At 49.4% G+C, this 5,604-nt stretch overlaps 1 protein-coding gene across 1 annotated transcript in view; it reads left to right on the top strand.

Annotated features, from left to right (window-relative positions):
- Positions 1 to 307: 307 nt before the first annotated feature.
- The window catches only part of T265_00111 (hypothetical protein), a gene marked incomplete at both ends in the record, with an annotated part of 26,658 nt that continues 21,361 nt past the window's right edge, over positions 308 to 5,604 (top strand). Inside the window, one exon of the mRNA XM_009163768.1 lies at positions 308 to 539. The remainder of the gene's footprint in view (positions 540 to 5,604) is intronic.

Consider the following 5,604-nt stretch of genomic DNA (forward strand, 5'->3'; position numbering starts at 1 on the left):
CTCCTCCTCAGTATTTGTTATCAGCATTTGGAGAGCATAGTAAGGAATTCCGAAGGTTTCGGCATGCACGTGAACTCTTAAGCCTAACACTATGACTGAAGATCAATTCAAGTGTCCCATCTTCGTGACTGGCCTTCAATCGCCAAAAAAATGCAGGTGTTTTCCCCGGCTACTGAATCGAATCAGACAGGACCCAATGTAAATAATTCAGAAACTTACTACCGAATCCCAGAAGTTTATCAATCTCAAGGCCGATGCTGCAATGAATGGACATTCTCCGTCCTCTCAGTCTGATATGGTATCCAAAGTGAGTTCCAAAAGGCGATCCGGTTCCAAGCGGGCCCCAAGGAAACCGCCGACAACCTGCTTTTTTGATACGAAAACCATATTTTCAGCAGATGTACTCGAAAAGGCCATGATTTATGCTGCAGAAACAACTCCAGGAGCTTGTGCAAACGCTCGCTTCAGGGAAGAACACACTCAACGGTTTTTACCGCAACATTCAGGAAGTAATCACCCGTCTGATTAAAATCGTCACGGTGAGTATCAGCGGCACACCGGTTATCCTCCAACTAAATACAGGTTTTGACCTTACCCCAATTTCAAAACAAACCTTAAACATAACTGGAAGGCTACTGGTGGAAGACAAATAGACCGTTCGTAATGTGTCCGGTCGAAACTTTAAACTGACCGGTAAGCTGAACTGCTCCATAAAGTTCAGTGTGATGTACTTCAACTGCTGCTGATAACTCATAAACTATACAGCCCTCGATCTCTGAGGCCTGCATTGGACTGACGAGCTTCAGCTCTTGGATGAACCGCTCAATGACGTTTGTAACGAAACAACTGCAAACAGCTGGAATACGTTTTAGGGGAAACTACATCCTGATGATTTTGTGGTTGTTAGTGTTACGGCCAACCTGACCAGTCGGTGCATATGTGACGCAGCGACTATTCAGCTCGAGGCGCCCGGCACCGGTAAACCTCATTTCGGTCCACTCTGGCGAATCCAGCCGGCAGCTTTCAACGTTGTATTCAGGTCCCCATCGTTCAGTCAACATTCCCACTTTTAGGCGAATAGTCCCATCCATTTCCGAAGAGTCAAGAAGGGAAGGATCGGAAAAAGGGACACCACAGCAGTCATGCAGGTTTTAGATGCCGATTTTAGGGCATACAGGGTCGAATACTGTGTCAAACACGCGGTGCAAGTTTGATCACAGGCACGGCTACACCAAGCGAATCAGTTTCAAACAAAAGACTGTGCCCCCACCATGCAACTAAGTTGCATAGAATACCGGACAGCCGTGGCATCCTCCAAGGTGGAAGGCACCCGAACCCAGATCAGCATGCTTACTGCCACGTGGATGGGCCGACGAGTGACAGTAGCCGCCTGAGTCGCCTCCCTAGTCGTAAGAACTGGGATTAAGCAGCGCCCTCAAGGGTGAAGTGTCCGAGAGCCAGCTGCTCACATTGGCTGGACGGGATCGCGCATCTGTGGCTCGACCCTTCTCGTCCCTGATAGAGATTCTATCGGGACATTGTGGAAAATCCTGCCCCGGCCTAAAGCTGCTACCTTGACGTGGTGATCGGGCTTGAGTGCTGCAATGATCCCGCGGGCTACATTGGCTGGAACGTCGTTCCACAAGGTGCAGCCATGCCAGGAAGGCCAAAGGAGAACAGTCAGACAAAGCAGCGTGACCCCGTCATCATCATCATCATTGTCAGCTGTAATAACCGCGTACTCGTCGTACAGTTGTTGCAGCTGCCGCAGTTTCGTTCACCGATGGTTTGAGGGGGGGGTAGGTAGCTGCGCATTGCAGGCGGGAGCTGATAAATTGGTGCATAAATCCAGCACTCTCAAGTGGGAGGGGGTTTGGAAAAGGAGCTATGCATTGAAGGCAACAGCTTGGATGCACGAGCGCCATTGAGGGCACGACTGGGCCACGTCTGACAAAGTCTCTAACCATTGATGTGACCCGTCTCGGCGTCCCCATCCAGAAAGACGGCAATGACCAGCGCAGCTGAGCTTGCTGGTAATGGCTTTCATACTTCGCTGCCAAGTGATTGTTTGACCGCCTCTGGCTCTCTTCCACCCTTCACGTGGTTGTGCTAACAGAGCCCTTCGAGGAAGTCGGTCGACTGGCAACACGTGGCCAAGCCAGCGCAACCTGTGCAGTGTGATTAGTTCATCTATCGCGGGTGAGCTATTTCTTCCGAATACCATTCGACGTACTTCAGCATTGCTGATCCCGTGTTCCCACCAGATTCGGGCAATGCTCCGAAGACATCGATGTTCAACCGCTGAAAGTTTTTTGACGTCCTCGGCGCGCAGTGGCCAGGTTTCTGATCCATACAGTAATATGGAGCGCACCTCAGCATTGTAACGCGACCCTTGACAGAGAAGCTGATGTCACGCAAACACCACAGGTTCTCTGGCCTTCCCAATCCGGATGGAAATTTCATCTTTCAAGGGACCACCGGGACTGATACAGATGCCCAGGTAAATAAATTTGTCTACTACCTCAATCGGTTCATTAGCAGGCATGAGGCTAGGGTTCGAGCTCACCCAGTCCTGCAGTAGAACTTTACACTTTGCAGGTGTGAATCGCATGCCGAACCGTGAATTATTTAGATTATTAAATATTTATTACTATTATTATTATTTAATACTGTTTGAATTATCACGGGGTCAGGTCCAAGGAAAGCTATGCCGTCTGCGTACTCGATATCTGTGATCGGACGCCCAGGGAGCACTTCGACCCCACAGGCATTAGAGGGTGACAGTGAGTCTTTCATGGTCGTATCAATGACGAAGTTGAAGAGGAAAGGTGAAAAAGGACAGCCCTGTCTGGCAACACTTGATGAGGTGAAATCAGGCGAAAGTTTCCAATAGACCTTCACAAGGCCTCAGGACTTGGCGTAAGGCGCCCTGAGGTGGGTGAAGAATTTATGGGGGACACCTTTGCTCCGTAGAAACTGCCATAGTGCCTGACGGACCACAAAGTCAAAGGCAGCTTTCAGATCAAGAAACACAACCATTGTTGGTTGCTGGAGGCAGTGTCACTGTTCCACAATATGTCGGGGAGTAAAGATGTTATCGATGCATCCTATTGCAGGACGCAACCCAGCTTGGTTTTCACGGATCTGTCTCACTTCGTGTTCGTTCAACCTTCGAAAGATAAGGCCAGAGAGCACCTTCGATGCTACAACTAACAGGCTGATGCCACGTTGGTTTTCAAACAGCGTCCGCGTACGCTTTTTGAAGATAAGGATAACTGTCGACACGCCCGTTCTGCAGGCACCTTCTCTTCATTCCATATAGCATCAATAAGCTTTGTCAGATGGACCACCAGAGATTCTCCGCCTTCTTTGAGGAGGGCTGGATACAGACCGTCCGGTTTTAGCACGAATATTTCGTACTTCATTTCCTCTTCCGGGGGGGGGGCAACCATCGTTTACATTCCACTCGTCCGTATGCAGTATCTCCACAGGCTGTTTTGCAGGAGGCCAGCTGAACTGTTCTTCGAAGTGTTTGGTCCGTCTTTCAAGTCGATGTTTTTGTGAGTGAAATAATGAGCCGCCTTTTTCACTTACCATTCCACTGATCGTTGCTTTCCTAAAGCCATTTAATATACGGCACGGCTGTTCCCAGTAACGAAAGCCTTCTCCATCTCCCGAGCTTTCGTTGTCCACAAGAGCTCTCGGCCCTTAGACTCTTCACCACTTAGTGTTTGATGGATTTCCGTGCGCCGTCGTACTTGTTGCCTGCTGGTATGGATTTTCTTGCATAAACCATGGATAGCGATCTGGACGAATCCAATGGTCTTGTGGTCGATTTGGAGAAGCCGGGCACACAGCACTGAACGCCACTAACACACCACCTTTCACATTTTGCAGCGCTTTATCCAGGTGCTCGTTACTAGTAGTGTTGGTTTATTGTAGAGTTGTTGAGCTAGCTCACATCGATACTGTTGAGCTATTGTAGTTCTTCGAAGATGGTGCATCAGCATGCGTCTTGCTGACTTGCGGGGACCTGAAGGGAGAATAACTATCAGGCGTGCACGCACCATGGCGTGATCAGAATGAAGCTGTATGCCACAGAAGGAACGAGTCTTGAATTGTGGCTCTCCACCGGTAGCTGATGGCCATGTGGTCCAACTGGGTCCATGGTTGATTTTCAGCTGGCAGTTTACGAGATGCCGGCGTTTATGCTGAGAGTTCGTACTTGCCAGAGACAGTTCATGGTCAGCATAAAACTGGGGGATTCGCACTCCGTTATCTGTGTAACCAGCATCAACTCCAAATCAACCGCCCATACGACCAACTTAGGCACTCATATTACCCGCAAGGGTCACAATGTCAGTGCTCTTTGCTTGACGAATGAGCTCGGATATATCTCGATAACAAGTATCCTTCTCAGCATCAGAACCGCAGTTCGTTGAAGCATAAGCCGACACTACAAACAGGCACCGCTTTTTATGCCGAGGCATTGAGCTTGATTGAACTGGAGAACCGGATGGCGCAAAGACGACTGTTCACCGGGCTTCAGTCCAGCAAAGCGCGTTCAACTCTGGGACCGAGTACAACTTTCACGTCAAACATTCCATGATTCGTCGTTTCTGTGTAACCGGACATGCTTAGGGAGAAATATGAAACATTTGAGTTCATCTTTGGCGTTTTGAGGTGTATAACCACGCTCGGGTCTTGTACACGTTCCGAAGACAGCATACATCAATTTTAAGGGAGTATAAGGTTTCGGCAAGTGTTTGTTTTCCAATTTGATATAGAGTACGGACGTTGCAAGCTTCTATGTACGAAGGATCTTGTGGATTTGGTAAGGTATTATCTTGTTTATTGTTAAGGCAAACTAGTCAGATAACTGACAACCACATAAACCGGCAAAGTTTGCTTGTGTGGTGGGAGGGGGCTGGGGAGGAACATAGGTGGACACCGGACTGCGCGGGCAAACGATACTTCCCGGTTACCCAGGCCGAGGAAGGGGGTTTGGTTGAGCTACCCCACATTGAGCCTCTGACTCAAAAGTCTGATCCACGAGGCAGAGGACAGTGTGGGTTTCTTTGGGGACCCTGCAAGGACCGAGGACTCAATAGTCTGACCTGCTCGGCTGCAGAGGGTTGGTCTAACCCGAGGGTGCAGGGAATAAGGCATCGCTGTCCCATTCCTGATGCAGCTGTGCGCAGCAAGTGACTTTTGAGCAGCACCGGACTCTTTAGGTTTTAAAGTATTTGGACTGTATTGGTTAATGCGTCGGCGGCCACGGTCAACAGTTGGGCGATCGAAGTGTGTTTTTTTTGGACCAACCTTTTCTAACCCGTCCATCTTCGAGGGAAGCCAGGATTGCTGCTTCCATAAACATGGCCATGCTGGTTACCTTGGGCAAACACCTTACTACCATCACACTCCCGTCACAGAGGATAGTACTTTACTTCCAGATCACCTGGTAGCACGATTACTAGTAGTACGGGGAAGACGCACTACCAGCCTCTAATGTCTGTGGGGTCGAAGTGCTCCCTGGGCCTCCGCTCACAGATATCGAATACGCAGACGACATAGCTCTTCTGGGACCTGATCCCGTGGTAATGC

Source organism: Opisthorchis viverrini (assembly GCF_000715545.1).
Source record: "Opisthorchis viverrini unplaced genomic scaffold opera_v5_1, whole genome shotgun sequence".
NCBI lineage: Eukaryota > Metazoa > Platyhelminthes > Trematoda > Opisthorchiida > Opisthorchiidae > Opisthorchis > Opisthorchis viverrini.